Source organism: Neomonachus schauinslandi, chromosome 5 (genome assembly GCF_002201575.2).
Source record: "Neomonachus schauinslandi chromosome 5, ASM220157v2, whole genome shotgun sequence".
NCBI classification, from domain to species: domain Eukaryota; kingdom Metazoa; phylum Chordata; class Mammalia; order Carnivora; family Phocidae; genus Neomonachus; species Neomonachus schauinslandi.
In genome coordinates, this window is record NC_058407.1 from 123,787,317 (window position 1) to 123,803,961 (window position 16,645).

Consider the following 16,645-nt stretch of genomic DNA (forward strand, 5'->3'; position numbering starts at 1 on the left):
CATATACATAAACCATTATGTTGTTCACCCTAAACTTATACAATGTTACATGTCAATTACATCTCAGTAAAACTAGAAAAAAAATAAAATCAGGATAATTTCATGCACAGATTGGCAAAAAAAAAAACATAAAAATTTGACAATATTGTCAAGGATATAGAGCAGTAAGAATTTTCATATACTGCTTTGGCAGTGTAAACCCTTACTATTCCTTTGGAGAACAATTTGGCAATATTTTATGTAGTTGAAGACATTCACACCCTACCATCCAGAAGTTCCACTCCTAGATGTAGACCTTCTTATACACATATGTAAGAAGACATATATAAGACTGCTCCTAGAAACATTATTAACAATAGCAAAACAATGAAAATGACCTTAATGCCTATAAAAAGAACTATAACACATAAATTGTGTTATAGTCACATGATGGAATACCATACAGGAGTTAAAAATCAATGAGGTAGAGATACATATATCGACATGATGAATCTCAAAAAAGTAAATTGAGAAAAACCAGTTTTAGAGAAATGTTTATAGTATGATACACATATATAAAGTTAGAAATACGTGAAATTGATACAGCATCTTGCTTAGGTCAGTATTTGAGGAGGCCAAAAGCAGGGAGAGAATAGATACAATTGGAGAGGGCGTACCTGCAGACTGCACTTGTAATGTCTTACTCTTTAAGGGGGCCAGTGGGCATGGTTAAGTTTGTGGTATTATTCTTTATTCATTTGTATATATTTCCTATTTAGAATGTGTTTAAAGGAGCAGCTTTTAATTGCCTATACTGAACCATCAGCTGTTGATGAAAAACCTCATATGAAAATACTTTCAATAATTAAAAAATATACATTAATAACAGGGCTCTCTTCCAGTTAATGGATTTTGTTGTTGTTTTTTGGCATCAGAGTCATGGCTGGTGAGTAAAAGAAATGGTCTTGGAGGACGTGAGGGAACAGAGAGGTTTAATGTTGGGAAGGCAGTGTTTCCAGGGGAGGGAAAGGCACCTTGGAAAGGGGATGGTTCTCTTGGAAGTCTGATGACAAAAATAAAGAAGGAAGGGGCTGAAGATAAGCAACGTGGTAATAGCAAAGAAGCAGAATAATACAGAATCCCCAACCATTCAAACAAGGCGCCATTTATTTTTTTTAAAACTGCCCAGAAAAGGGCACTCTTGAACCAAGAAACAAAGTAAGCAACTAAACACGTTGGTTTTGGTAGGACGATCTGGGTCTGTTATTGCTGGTCAGGAAAAGCCAACATACTGTATCATAAAACAGGAATAAACATAACAGCTAGAATACAGAAAGTATAAATCAAACTTTTTTTTAAAGATTTTATTTATTGGTCAGAGAGAGAGCACAAGCAGGGGGAGCATCAGGCAGAGGGAGAAGCAGACTCCCCACCGAGCAGGGAGCCTGATGCGGGGCTCGATCCCAGGACCCTGAGATCATGACCTGAGCCGAAGACAGCCGCTTAACCAACTGAGCCACCGAGGCACCCCTATAAATCAAACTTTTCAGCTAATGAAAATCTTATTTAAACTCACAAAGCAGAAGGTGACTTAATACAACAGTCCAACATGAATTAAGTTTAATCCAACAAATTCTAGAAATGCAAGAACACTGTACCTCACAAATGTAAAATTCTGAATAGGAATACACAGTTGCAAAAAGAGCTGGCAGAATACTGGAAAGAAATTGAATCAAAAGACAAAAATTATTTCAAAAATGACTAAAAGTAAGTTGTTTCTGAGATAATAAATGCAAAGTATTTAAATGGATAGAAAGGACAGGAATGCAAGAGCTAAGAAAAGGAAAACAAAGAGGGAAAAGATCCCCAAAGAAAATAATCATTGTAAAAGCCAGAGAAAGCTCCAACACAGGGATAAATGGAGACCTTTAAGAAAGCTAAACAAAACAAAACACTCAAAAAGAACTATGACTTGAAATTATGCAAATTTCACTGAAATAAAATACAAAACTATCGAAAGAATCTATCATATGACCCATACCCTTAGAATTTGAAGATTAAAAAAAATTTTAAACCCTCTGGACCTGCAGACAAATTAACAAGTCATCTGATTGGGAAAGCAAATCAGCATGGTATTAGACTTTTTGATAGCAAAATACAAAGCAAGAAAACAGTAAAGCAAAATTTTCCAGGAACTTAGGGAATATAGATACAAAAATAATTTTAAAAATTTTTTTCAAGATTTTATTTATTTATTTGACAGAGAGAGAGAGACACAGCGAGAGCAGGAACAAAAGCAGGGGGAGTGGGAGAGGGAGAAGCAGGCTTCCCGCTGAGCAGGGAGCCCGATGTGGGGCTCGATCCCAGGACCCTGGGACCATGACCTGAGCCGAAGACAGACGCTTAACAACTGAGCCACCCAGGTGCCCCAGATACAACAATAATTTATCTCCTGTATCAAAGCAGTCCTACAGAGGCAAGAACTGACAAAATATGGTAATCATGAGCCTTGCCTAAGGAATTTATTAATCAGGAGCCAACAAACAATAGCCCACTGGTCAAACCGCTGCCACCTGTTTTTGTAAATAAAGTTTTATTGGAACACAGCCATCCTCAGCTTGCACGTCTTGTGTCTGACTGCTTGTGTGCGATAGCAGCAAAGTTGAATTGTTACAACAAGGACATATGGCCCACAAAACTGCAAACATTTACTTTCTGGCCCTTCACAGGAGGTTTCCAGTTCCTGTCCTAGAAGCTGACTTCATCCAATTAAGAGATGATTGGGGAAAATTTGGCAAAAAGACTGGTAGGGAGCTTAGAATATTTTTAATTGTGGTTCTAAGACTACAAAAAGGAAGGGGAGGAAGGTGGAAGATCGATATCTAAATGAATGTTCTGATAAAGTAGAAATAATACAACTTGTTTTTAAATGGGAAAAGGAAGAAAAGGGAAAATAGAATTAAGTTCATTGATTTCATACAGATAATAGGTGTATGTCTAAGGATATTAAACTTCTAGTGGAAGCCTAATGAAAGAATAAGAAGGCCAAGGAAATTATATAAAGTATGAAGGTAACTGCAAAATTACAAATATTATTACAAAACAAAATTACAAATATTCTGAAATAACAAAAAGTATAAAAAATTTAAAGAGATAAAACAATTCTACCACATATAGTGAAAGACGCATGATAAATATGACATAGAATAATATGACGGAGCAGAGACCAAACATATTGTCTTAACAATAAATGTAAATGGGCTTAATTCACCCATTCAAAGAAAAAGATCTTTAGATTGCTGTGCAAAGCAAAATGAAACTCTATGCTATATACAAGAGACAGTAGCAAAAGTCGGAAGGAGGAAATGGAAGTATGCTCCTGTAAGGTTCTTAAATTTTACCTGGAATTGAACAGCATGTTCAAAGGATCGTATAGTATGATCAAGGGGGATTTATCCCTGGGATGCAGTGGTGGTTCAATGTATGGAGATCAGTCAGTATGATATATCACATTAACAGAATGAAGGATAAATCAAGTGATCATTTCAATAGATGCATAAAAAGCATTTGACACCTTTCATAATAAAGACTCTGAACACATTAGGTATAGAAGGGAGCATATCTCAACACAGCAAAGTCCATATATGGGCACCTGGGTGGCTCAGTCGGTTGGGCATCTGCCTTCTGCCTGGGTCATGATCCCGGAGTCCTGGGATAGAGCCCCATATCGGGCTCCATGCTCAGCGGGAAGTCTGTTCCTTCCTCTCCCTTTGCCCCTCACCCCACTCTCATGCTCTCTCTCTCTCTCTCAAATAAATAAATAAAATCTTAAAAAAAAAATAAAGGCTCTATATGACAAGCCCACAGCTAACATTGTACTTAATGGTGAAAAGCTGAAAGATTTTCCTCTAAGGTCAGGAACAAGACAAGAATGCCCACTCTTGTAACTCTATTCAGCATAGTTCTAGGGTCCTAGCCAGAACTGCTAGGCAGGGAAAAGAGATAAAAGACATTTAAATTGGAAAGGAGGAAGTAAAAGTGTCTCTGTTTTCAGATGACATGATCTTATATACAGAAAACCCTAAAGACTCCACCAAAAAACTGTTGGAACTAATATATGAACTCAGAAAAGCTGCAGGACACAAAGTCAACATGTAAAAATCAGTTGTGTTTCTATATACTAGCAACATACTATCTGAAAAAGAAACTAAAAAAAAAAACCATTTACAATAGAGTCAAAAACAATAAATTGCTCAGGAATAAATTTAGCCAAGAATAATATTTGAAGATAGACTGTAATAAGTTAAAAATGCATATCGTAAATTCTAAAGCATCCACTAAAACAATAAAACTAAAACATATGGCTGGGAGCGCCTGGGGGGCTCAGTCAGTTAAGCATCTGACTCTTGATCTCAGCTCGGGTCATTATCTCAGGGTTCTGGGATCAAGCCCCACATCAGGCTCTGTGCTGGGCATGGAGCCTGCTTAAGATTCTCTCTCTCCCTCTGCCCCTCCCCTCCCTCTCTAAAAACAAAACAAAAAACCCACATTTGGCTAATAAGGCAATAGTGGAGATACACAGGATATTTTTTAACATAGTCTATTAATTCAAAAAGGAGAGAACAGGCAAAATGGAACAAATCACAGATGGGACGAACTGAAACAATTACAAGATGGTAGATTTAATTTAAGGACATCAACCATTACATTAAAAACAAGCGGGGCGGGGTTAGAATGTCAACTCCTGAGAAGTCCTTCTAGCTCTAATGAAAATAACAAAAGAAAGGTAACAGAATTTCTTACTTTAGAAATATAAAAATCACTTATTGAAGAGCAATCTTGAATGCCTATTATTAATTAGCTATCAGTAAGGAAATTCTTTACATACTTCAGATTCCTGTACACGTATGACATTTGATTTTTTTTTTAAGATTTTATTTATTTATTTGACAGAGAGAGACACAGCGAGAGAGGGAACAAAGCAGGGGGAGTGGGAGAGGGAGAAGCAGGCTTCCCGCCGAGCAGGAAGCCCGATATGGGGCTCGATCCCAGGACCCAGGGATCATGACCTGAGCCGAAGGCAGATACTTAATGACTGAGCCACCCAGGTGTCCCATGACATTTGGTCTTATAAATCACTTAGATGGTGATGAAAATTCCTAAGCACTTTATTGGAATACCTTCCAGTAAATCATGACTCTTTTGGCCCCATTTGGTAAAACAAAGGGAGCTACCTCCAGCCCAGGGAAAACAAATCATTTGTATAAAAATTGCATCAGGGTTTTGGTATAAGTAGTTCACAACTTTTTCATTACTAGGGAGAAAATTCAAATGTATTTAATATTACATAAATCAATGAACCTGTCTGAACTGAATTAAGTACTTTTTAAAAAAATTTTTATTTATTTTTGAGAGAGAGAGAATGACAGAGAGAATGAGAGGGGTGAGGGTCAGAGGGAGAAGCAGACTCCCCGCCGAGCAGGGAGCCCGATGCGGGACTCGATCCCGGGACTCCAGGATCATGACCTGAGCCGAAGGCAGCCGCTTAACCAACTGAGCCACCCAGGCGCCCCTGAATTAAGTACGTTTTAATGGAAATCTTCATTAATTATATGGAAAATATGTTCAAGTATAAAGTGAGTGGCAATTTTTCCAAAAAGAAAGACCAAAAAAGGTTTTAATGGGCTTGATTTTGACAATTTGAATATATAAAATTTTAGGGATGTAGATGAAATAATCTATAACATTTAGTAAGTACATTTCATAGGCACATTTGAAGTGATATAAATGTTAATTTAGAAATCACCTTTTTCACAATATAGGGAATATTTTTATCTAAACAGTTTATGGGGGCACCTGGGTGGCTCAGTCGGTTGAGCACCCGACTCTTGATTTGGGCTCGGGTTATGATCTCAGAGTCATGGGATCAAGTCCCATGTTGGACTCTGGGCTCAGCGCAGAGTCTGCTCGTCCCTCTCCCTCTGCTCCTCCCCCAACGCATGCACACACACACACACACACTCACACACTCTCTTACTCTCTCCCTCTCTCAAATAAATGAAATCTTAAAACAATACTTTATGGGCAGCTTCTGTCTCAGTGTCTTCATGATTACTAGAGCCACTATTCACGTCATCTGCAAGTTTTCTAGAGCACACAGTTTTCACTCCTTCTGAGTGTTAAATACAGCTTTTCATTTGCATATAACGTTGTCATTGGGAAATTTCCCCCAACATCCAAGCATCCATTGTAGGCTTGCAGACAATACCGACTCCATCTTTGGCCCTCCATCGTGTTCATGTTTGCTCAGTGACCTCTCTTAGGGCTGTGTGTTCCAGGCCCCTTGGAGATTGATACATACCTTAGAAATGCCCACCACAGCTGGGATTAGGGGAGGCTTCTTTTGGCCAGGAATCTGTTAGAGGTAACATAGTGTTTCTCCGTCCTGATGCACAGGTGATGACCAAGAGCTAATTAAAGGTTTACTGCCAATTAGGGGCATGCAAGCCCTTGGAGGTGCATATGAACCCTTTGATCTCATGACAGTGCCCTACTGCACATCTCCTCATTCTATAAAAATCGCTGGACTAAGGTCTGAATTTCGCAAAGAATAGCTGTGCAGCTACCATGGATTGTCACCCAGCTGATGCCCTGTCAGCAAGTTACCTTGCATACAATTCTGTGTAAACTGTATGGAGGGGGCTACTTCAGTTTTTGGTCTCAAAGTGCCTTCTCAGTTTGGGAGATACTTTACGGTCCCTCCTCCACTTCTAATATCCATCCACTGAGTATGAGGATCATTTCTTTTTTAAAAAATTCAACCTCTATGTTTAGATTTGTATTCTCCACAGTTTAAACTCTTCCTATGAGGTTTTCAAAATGATCATGAAGTTGTTTACAAAGACATGTAGTCTTTGCCAATGTGAAGTCATCAACCCTAGAGTAATGATTATTTGCCTCTTTTTTGCTTTTTTTCGGTGTTAATTTTGTCAGCAGATCTCTATAGCCAACCAATCACTGATTGAGAGCCTTTTAGGATAACATATTCTCTAAAGAGGACTTCGTTTTTCATGATAAAATAATTGAGAGGACACTCATAATATGCAAGACTTCATATGAATGTAAGCACAAGTTAAGATCTTTTGGGGGGAAGGAAAACTTTTGAAGAAAAACTCCTTACCTTATATTTGGGTACTTATATTAATAATTGCTCATTTAAAAATTAACAACAAAAGGACTAATTTTAATTTGTCCTTTGAAGAATATTTGTACTGAAAGAATGTTCCCACTAAGGAACCCCATAGTCGACAAATTCATTGACCATGGATCAGCCTTCCATGACAGTTTCATGAGGATCTACCATTTTCTTGGTAGAAAAACACTACTGTCATCTTTTAAGGAGTGCAAGAAACTTTAGTAGAGCAAACCACAGTTTGGTATAAACCACACAGCAAATAAATGACTTTTCTGAACATTTTTTTTTTTTTTTTTTTTTTGGCCATTAAAGGGTTAGAAAAATTACCGGAATTCAACATTTCTTTAAAGCAATTCCCTATTTTTAAAGTGAGGAAGCCCTACTTCGATCCATTTAAATTATCTGCGTTCTATCAGTAATGTGTTAGCATAAGAGTGGGTACAAGTTTTACAGTACCTGTAGCCTATGTAGTTTGCAGGCGTGGGAAGATTAAACATTTACCCAATGCTCAGATTTACTCAACAGACATTTGCCGAGGGCCCGTGATCCCACTTCTCAACACTATCCTTAGGTAGGAATGGTAGTGACTCTACCCTCAAGAAGAAACCACCAGGGGCATCTAACTGATTGGAGTCCCAGAAGAGAAAAGAGAGAGAATCTGGTAGAGGCAGTATTCAAGAGGTAATGGTTTGGAGTTTTCCAGAACTGACGTATGACACTGGTGCAAATTCCAAGTGGAATAAATTAAAGAGGAATCCACATATAGATGTACTGTAATGAAATTGCAAAGCAGTAAAGACAAAGGACAAATATTAAGAGCAGCCAGGAAGGTGAGGAAGTGGGTGTGGACTATTGTCTTGGAGGGAACAGTAGTCATACTGAAGAAAGCTAGTATTCTAACGCTCTCTTCAAGTGCCAAAAGAAAAAACTGCCAGGTTAGAAATCTCCAGGCCGATCTTTTAGTTTTTTGGGTTTTTTTTTTTTTTAGTTTTTAATAAAGCTCTAGGCCCAGCGTGGGGCTTGAACCCACAACCCCAAGATCAAGAGTCGAATGCTCTACCGACTGAGCCAGCCAGGCACCCCTCAAGGCAGGTTTTAAGAAACAGGGCAAAATAAAGACATTTTCAGACAAGTCAAAACTAAGTTTGTCACCAGGAAGAGACTCATTAGATGAAATCTTCAAGGAAATCCTTTGGGCTGAAAGTAAATGATCCCAGATGGAAGACCTGAGATGCAAGAAAGGATGAAAAATACGTCGGCAAATGTAAATGAACAGTGATTGCATGACATAGGAATTATAGTATCTGGTGGGCCTTAAAATATATATGGAAGTAAAATACCAGACAAAAATAACATGTAAGTTGGGAGCAAGAAAAGGAAGGTCCTTATATTCTCTTAGAGATTTGATTAAATTTAGACTTTAATAAATATGCACGTTCTAATTTGTAAGGCAAGTCCTTAAAAGAATAGAAGCACACCGTAAGTCAAACAAATGGGAAAAGAAGAATGCTTGGTCACTCACAAAGCAAAAAGTAAAGACAAATATGGTCCTTGGACCCCCCCCCTTTTCCAGAGGCGGGGTCCAAGGACCCAGAGGGGGCCCTGCAGGACCAGCCAAGAGAGTAGGGTGGAAATCAAACAGGAGTCAGCAGGAGGTGAAAGCAGAATTTACTGAAGGTGTAGAGAGAGTGAAGGTACAGGCGAGCGTCTGGGAGACTCAGGAAAGACTCATCTTTGCTCTGGGTCTGGGGTTTTTATTGAGGTTTGTGTCTGGTGTATGTGTCCTCTCAGGCATCTGGGAACTGGCTAGAACAAAGACAAGGGCTCAGGTGTTACTCCTTGGAGCCAGGGGCTCTTGGCGTTGAGATGTCTAGCGTCAGTGGTCTGGAATATACATATGATGGCTTCCTCCGGTCATTCGCACCTGGTCCTTCCGTAGATGCTATCTATTCTAGAGAAATCATTCATTCCTCCTTAGAAGGAGGGCAGACGCTATTTGTACTATGAGACATGCATAATGTGGGGGTGCAGGTCGTAGCAAGAACAGGAAAGGAGCAGGAAAAGGAGCAAAAGGAAACTTTTATGGAGTCCTTCAAGTTTCCCTGTCTCACAAAGAAACATGGAACAGGGGAAATAATTTGAAAAGACAACGCAAGATGGCAAGTGTAAACCCCAAATATCAGTGATGGGTATTTTATATATTAATAGACTTAATTCTCTAGTGAGACAGCAAAATACTCAGATTGGATTAAAAAAAAAACAATCCAACTATGTGCTGTTTATGTAAGACGTACTAAGAAGATACCGTTCTTATGATTTTGGCATAATTTTACAGGTACAATACTCACTCGCGGGGCTCTGGGGCTGGCGGAGGAAACATCTCTGAAGGATGACTAGCTATGATGCAGGCAGGCGGGGTTCCAGGACCCAGAGGGAGGAAAGGAGAGAGAGTCTCGTCTTAGCTCCAGGTCTGGGGTTTTTTATTGACGATTGTGGTGTGGTGCATGTGTCCTCTCAGGCTTCCAGCAACTGGTCAGAACAAGGACAGGGCCAGGTATCCATCCTAAGTCATTTATTCCCTGGAGCTGGGGATCTTGGCGTTAAGACGTCTAGCACTGGTGGTCTGGAATTCACGCGTGATCGCCTCACTTGGTCGTTCCTTAGCTGTTGTCTGTTGAGCTGGAAGACTCCACAGAAATCATTAACTCCTGTCCCTTACAAGGAGGACATTCACTGCATGCATAAGATAGGGGCACAGGTCCTAGTAAGAATAGAAGCAAGGGAGTGCCTGAGTGGCTCAGTCAGTTGGGCATCTGCCTTTGGCTCAAGTCATAATCCCAGGGTCCTGGGATCGAGTCCCACAACAGGCTCCCTGCTGAATGGGGAGTCTGCTTCTCCCTCTCCCTCTGTCTGATGCTCCCCCTGCTTGTGTTCTCTCTCTCTGTCAAATAAATAAATAAAAATCTTTAAAAAAAAAAAGAATAGAAGCAGAAAAAAGAGAAAGGAAAAAAACAACAAAACAAAACAAACAAAAACCCCAAACCATTTTGTTTCCGCACAGGGTGGCTTCAGTTTCCTTGTCTCAGCCAGGGGCAGGCCACAGCAAAGGTCATGGAGCATGCAGGGGCCCGAGGACAGGCAGAGAGAGCAGCCTGCACCACAGCCCGGCAGAGGGGCAGTGCACGGTCAAAGAAGAAAAGAAAAGGATGTGTATGGCTGGAGGGCAGAGCATGGCCAGCAGGTGCTAAGGGAAAAAGCAAGGACGTAAGTAGGAGACGGGTTGTGAGCGACCTTGTCAGCAAGCGACTGAAAGCATCTAGGACTTGATCTTCAGAAATGACGCGACTCTGTGGAGAGGTACACTGACCAGAACGGCCTTCTGGAATGAGGGCTCAGCCTACGGGGTCAGGGTCAGGGCGGAGAAAGCTAGGAGGCTGAGCTAGGAGAGAGAGAGAGAGGATGGGGAGCAGGCCTACTAAGGGCTGGGCACTGCTCTAAGCTTTTAAGATGTATTGAGAGTCTTCAAATTTTCAGTTATGTGGGCATGGTTCACAAAAACGAGGAAAACATTGCTATTATTCTCTGCATTTTGGAGATGAAAAAATAAGGCACAGAGAAGTTAAACGTGTCATGACAAAAAGACACGCAGTGCGGCTCCAGAAGCTGAGCTCTCTGGCCCCCATGCAGCCCTCCATTGTGTGAGGGGCTGAAGAGAAGGGGCTGGGGTTGGCCATGTACTGGATCTGGGGAGTGTGGGGGGCAGGAATCAGGATGACTCCCAGCTTTCTGGCTGGGGCAATGGGGTGGGGTGAAGGGTTGTGTCCTTTACTGAAATAGAAAACACAAGAGGGGGAGTGGATTAGGGGGAAGGGTGATGTGTTGAGTTCTGGACTGTTAGGTTTGGGGTACCTGTGCGGCCTCCCAGCAGAGATTTCCAGCAGGTCTTTGGCCATAGGGATCTGGGTTTCAGGAGAGTGTCTGGGAGTAGTTGGGGGTTGTCTGTGTTGCGGGGCGGTTGAAGCCAAGGGATGGAGTGAGAAGGCCTTGTGGAGAGCAGAGAGCAGTGTTCTTCCCTGGGATGGAGGCAGAGCAGGGGCCCAGGGCCTCCACCAGAATCAGACATGTACTGTGGCCCTTCTTTCTAGAAGCATGCCCATGACTATTTGTTATGTTGGCACCCAATGCTGTTTTAATTGCGGCTGTGGGCCTTCTCCCCTAAGCCTACACATGGACTCACTGAGAGTCAGTGGATTTCAGGTTCAAGGGGAGAAGAAAGTGGGCTAGGACAGAGCCCCGAGATCACTCATATTTAAATGGCAGGCAGGAAAAGAGAAGCTGCAGAGACGACTGGGATGTGGAGGCCATGAAAGTAGGCGGGCAGGCATATGGGCCTCATGGGAAGGGGTCCTTGGCAGCAGCATGTGCCCGCATGCCAGTGTCAGGAGCAAGAACTCCTGTCCCCTCAAAGGTCCTTCCAGCTGGGCGAAGAATCAGATTGACATGAGACAGAGTAACAGGAGAGAATGGAATTTAAGACGTGTGTATATGGGGAATCCACACAGACATGGGAATTCCAAAGACAGTCAGACAAAATGAGGTGTGTGTCATTCTGAACCAGGGAGAAGGAGGCGGGGGTCTGGACTTCAGATGAGAGGATGCACTTCCCAGAGTGATAAGAGGAGCAGATGTTTGGTAAGCAGATGTTTGCTCTACCCTACAGATGGGTCACTCAGAGACAATTTATCTCTGTTACTAACCCTTATTCTGGGAAAGACCCTCCATCTAGATTCTTCTGTGATTAAGGGAGGGGCAGAAGTTTCTTGTGAGCCCACAGGGTCTCAAGTGCCTTTGGCTCAAAATAACCCACATGCCAAAGTGGCACATTTTGGGGGGGGGCTGCCCCGAAATACTGGATACCAAATGCAAACGTAAGTGTGGTAGGAGGGCGTTGAATGGGTGTCTCAAAAGTCACCTCCAAACACACCTTTCTAGGGAGATTTTGTAAACTCCAGCTTTTCTGTGAGTTGCTATTCCTTAATCAAGGTGCCGACAGTTTTTACAAGAGTTGAGTGGTAATGCTGTGGATGCCTGGGATGATTGGCGAACGCTCCGAGGACCTGCACCCCATCACTCCCTCTTCCTACCCTCCCAGAGAATTCTCTCACACCCCAACCTTTCTCCTGACATCTCCCTAACACCACTCAAGGTGCCTGTGACTCCCACGGGCCTGCAGCTGGCCCAAGGACTGGGGCGTAACCTCTCCTGGTCCATCCTGGCTGTGCTTCTGGCCCTTGGCTTATTGCCTTGGTGGTGCAGAAGACAGCACTCAGAAGCCTTGCTCTTGGCCAAAGTTGCTGCCAAATACACAGAACAGAGAACAGTGCTTATAATGATGAGGCCACCTAAGTGGAATGCACCCCAGATGCAGAGAATCCAGGCCAAGGAGTAAGGAAGATGTAGGATTTCCCATACTGCCCCTTTCCCTGCTCAGACACACCCTGGCCTGCAGATGCCTCAGAGGAAACAGGTTGTGTGTTGTCTCAGAGGTCATCAGGGTATCAGTTCGGGCCATGTATAGTCCCTGCCCAAACTGTTCCATTGACAGCTAGTAATGTATACCTCTCACTATCAATTATTCTTAGGGGATTTGACAAGAAGTAGCTATAGCCGTAAGTAAGCAGGACAGTAACATGACTTGAATGTACAGTTATCAGCCTCTGGACCAGGGCCTTTGAGAGGTTCCTCTGCCCTTGTTCCTGAGCAGACTTGTTACAGGTAGACACCATGGTGGTATGCAGAAGGGGTCTGGGCTAAGCCTAGAATCTCAGCCACGGTGAAGCCTCGGGCATACCTCACCCCTCTGTGGGCCTGGATTTCCGCAACTGTTGGGCCACCAGTCCTCTGAGGCTTGTTTTAGTTCTAATACACTTTGATTTTTTGACTTTCCACGTTGGAAAATGGTATGCTCTGTGCCTTTTCCCCCTTTCCCCACCATGGGGTCAGTTATACTCCATACCTTCTCCTAGGGTCCCCATGCAGTATGGCAAAAAGAAAGTACGAGATGCTTTTGACTGGGAAGAAGAACTGGGACACAGAAAGCGGTGGTGTTTGCACCATTCCTAGGATTTGGACTGTCACTGCTCCAACAGGCCATCCCCTCTGTGGTCTGTAGCTTCCTTTTCTGGTTTTGCTTCTCCATGTTCCTGGAAGGGCCCTCCCCCACTGCATTCTCTCCCAGCTCCCACTCAACTCCTACTTCTAGAAGTTCAATGAATGACGCCAGCTTTTCAACTCTCAGTGCTTCACTTTGGAAAACTGACCCTACAATCTGAGACACCCTATGATTTTAGTAAAGACCTCAATGGTGCCCAGCATGGGCTCCCAAGATGGTAACTCATTAGTCCCCCATGGAGCACACCTGCAGGACCAAGATGGCAGGACCACAGGCTCCTTCCTGCCTCTGCACACTCCGCCATGGCTCATCTTGCTTCACCACCATTAGGCTCCAGTACGGACTCTCCCTCCCCCCATCACTGTATTTCCTTTTGAGGTTTCTTGGTGTCCTTTCTTGAGCATCAGAGAAGTTCTAATAATGTTGAACTTCAAAAAGGATGGAGTCTTCTCTTTCTTTCTGGGACGGTCCTTGGATCCTATAGAAATTTCTCTACCTCTTTCTCTAAAACTAGTAGTTTTACATGCTAAAGATTATTGGGAGAGGTAGCCTTCCTTGGGTTATAAAAGGTCTATACTCTTCTTATGACCAAGGGTGTCTATCTGCCTCTGATGGGCTTACCTAAGAGGGAGAGGCCATTATGTTCTTCCTCAATAGCCAACAGACTCCCATCCCCAGCAACTTTTCCTAGAGTCCCATCATACCTGTGTCTCTGTCTCTGTCTCCTTTCCTATCTACCCGTCCCCCTCCCCTTTTCCTTCTCTCCCCCACTTTTCTTCCTCCTTCTCTTCTTCCCCCTCCCTCCCTCTTTTTTTTTTTTTAAAGATTTTATTTATTTATTTGACAGAGAGAAACACAGTGAAAGAGGAACACAAGCAGGGGGGAGTGGAAGAGGGAGAGGCAGGCTTCCCGCCGAGCGGGGAGCCCAATGTGGGGCTCGATCCCAGAACGCTGGGATCATGACCTGAGCCGAAGGCAGGCGCTTAACGACTGAGCCACCCAGGCGCCCCTCCTCCCTCTTTTTTTTAAAGATGTATTTATTTATTTGAGAGAGAGAGAGCAAGGGGGTTGGGGCAGAGGGAGAGGGAGAGAGAGAAATTAAAGCAGACTCTGCTGAGTGCAGAGTCCAACTTGAGGCTTGATCTCAGGACCTGAGCCGAAATCAAGAAGTACAGTTCACTGACTAAGCCACCCAGGTGCCCCCCTCTTTCTTACTATGTGCACACTAATCATGGTAAAGAAAGGGGTCAGTCATGCTTAAATGCCTAGATTTTAAATCATAGAAGGATTTGATCTTTTCTGTCACGCATTATCTTGATGACATATGTTCAGAAATCCTAATTCTTGAACCATAAAATTAGAGAACCAGTGATTTCTAGCCATTATTCCTGCTGAATATAAAATCCATAGTCCGTGAAATTGCTAAATGAGTTCAATATGTTCCTGCCTTGATAAGCATCAGAATGAGGGAAGCTGTTTCTCATGAGAGAGAAGAATGTAGGGCTAGATTTGGTTCCCGCTTCTCTGAACTTAAGAACGTGTTGACTTTCGTGTCTTCTGAAAACCACTTCAGAAATCACTTCCTGTATCTTTTGGGTAAATACCCAGTAGTGCACTTGATGGGTCGTAGGGTAGCTCTATTTTCAACTTTCTGAGAAGCCTCCATACTGTTTTCCAGAGTGGCTGCACCAGCTTGCATTCCCACCAACAACATAGAAGGGTTCCCCTTTCTCCGCATCCTCGCCAACATCTGTCATTTCCTGATTTGTTAATTTTAGCCATTCTGACTGGTGTGAGGTGGTATCTCATTGAGGTTTTGATTTGTATTTCCCCAAGGGCCATATATCTTAAGAGGGTCTTGCTGCAGGAGGATAAAGTGGCATTTAGACCATTTGCGCTAATTAGTGAGAAGGTTCCAGGCAAAAAGGCCCTGGCCAACTTCCTTGGAATGGATATTATTTGTAACATTATCTGTGCTCCCTGGTCAAAAATGGCAGCCTGTGATTGAAGCTCATGTAGACTCCATGGCTATGGATGGGTATTTCCTTCAACCATTCTATGTAGGGGTATGTTTCCTCTTGCTGCTATAAAAATTACCACAAACGAAGTGGTGTAAAACAATACTAGTTTATTTTCTTATAGTTTTGGAGGCCAGAAGTCTGAAATAAGTCTTATTTGGTAAAACGAAGGTGTTGGCGAGATTGTGTTTTTTCTGGAGACTAGCCATTTACTGGCTTTTTCCAGTTTCTAGAGGCTTTCTGCATTCATTGGACTTTGGTTCCTTCCTTGCATCCCTCAGACCTCTGCTTCCATTGTCACACCTCTTTCTCTAACTCTGACCAGCCTGCTGCCCTAAGGGCCCAAGTGATACATTGGGCCAACCCAGATATTCTAGGATAATTTCCCATCTCAAGATCTTTAACTTAATCACATCTGCAAACTGTCTTTTGCTGTGTAAGGTACCATATGCACAGGTTTCAGGGATAAGGGTGTATTTGGAGGCAATGCAGTTGTCAGGGGATGTCTTCTATCACAGTAGGTTAAAAAAAAAAAAGCATTATCAGATTCAGAAGATCCCTTATGATCAGTACTGAGGGGTTTGCCAAATCTGAAAGAGGATGATAAAAAGCATGAGCAGAGGGGTACAGATAAATGGGTTCAAAGTGGTGAGATGATCTCAAGCAATGCTGGGAAAGGCATAAAAGAAGTTTGCCAATCTATCCTTCCTGTGATGTTTTTGCTCAAAAAGAAAAAATGCTGAAGAAGCACAACATTGATTTAGGAAAACTAATGGAGCCTCACGGTGCACTGGAAAACGGGAGCTGAAGTTGGATGCATTGATGGTTATGATCCCCGTATCCAAAAATCTATTTAAAGGTCAGGGTTTACAAATGGTGACAAAAAATCTAGTGAAAACGTAGTTAAAATAGAAAGGGTGTCTTTCATCTATTTAACCTCAAAGCACTCAAGACTCACGAATTTTGGGGACTTCCTATGTCTTACAGGTTAATTATTGCCTTGCTCATTAGCACTCAGGCTGTTTCTGCAGTGATTCCAAGCAGGACTGGAACAGGAATTGTCTAGATTGGGAACCCAGAAGCCAATCCTGGGACAAGGCTCCACGTACAAGGAGCTGATTCAGGAGGAAGGGAACGCCTGGCAGGGAGTGGGGAGAGTGGCAATGGAGGGAGACAGCCAATAGACTCTGTGATCCAGCCAGACACCCTCTGCCGGTGACTGAAGCTTCATCCTGCTGGGAAACTGGGCGCCAGTGTAAAGCACACACCTCTGATGGATTC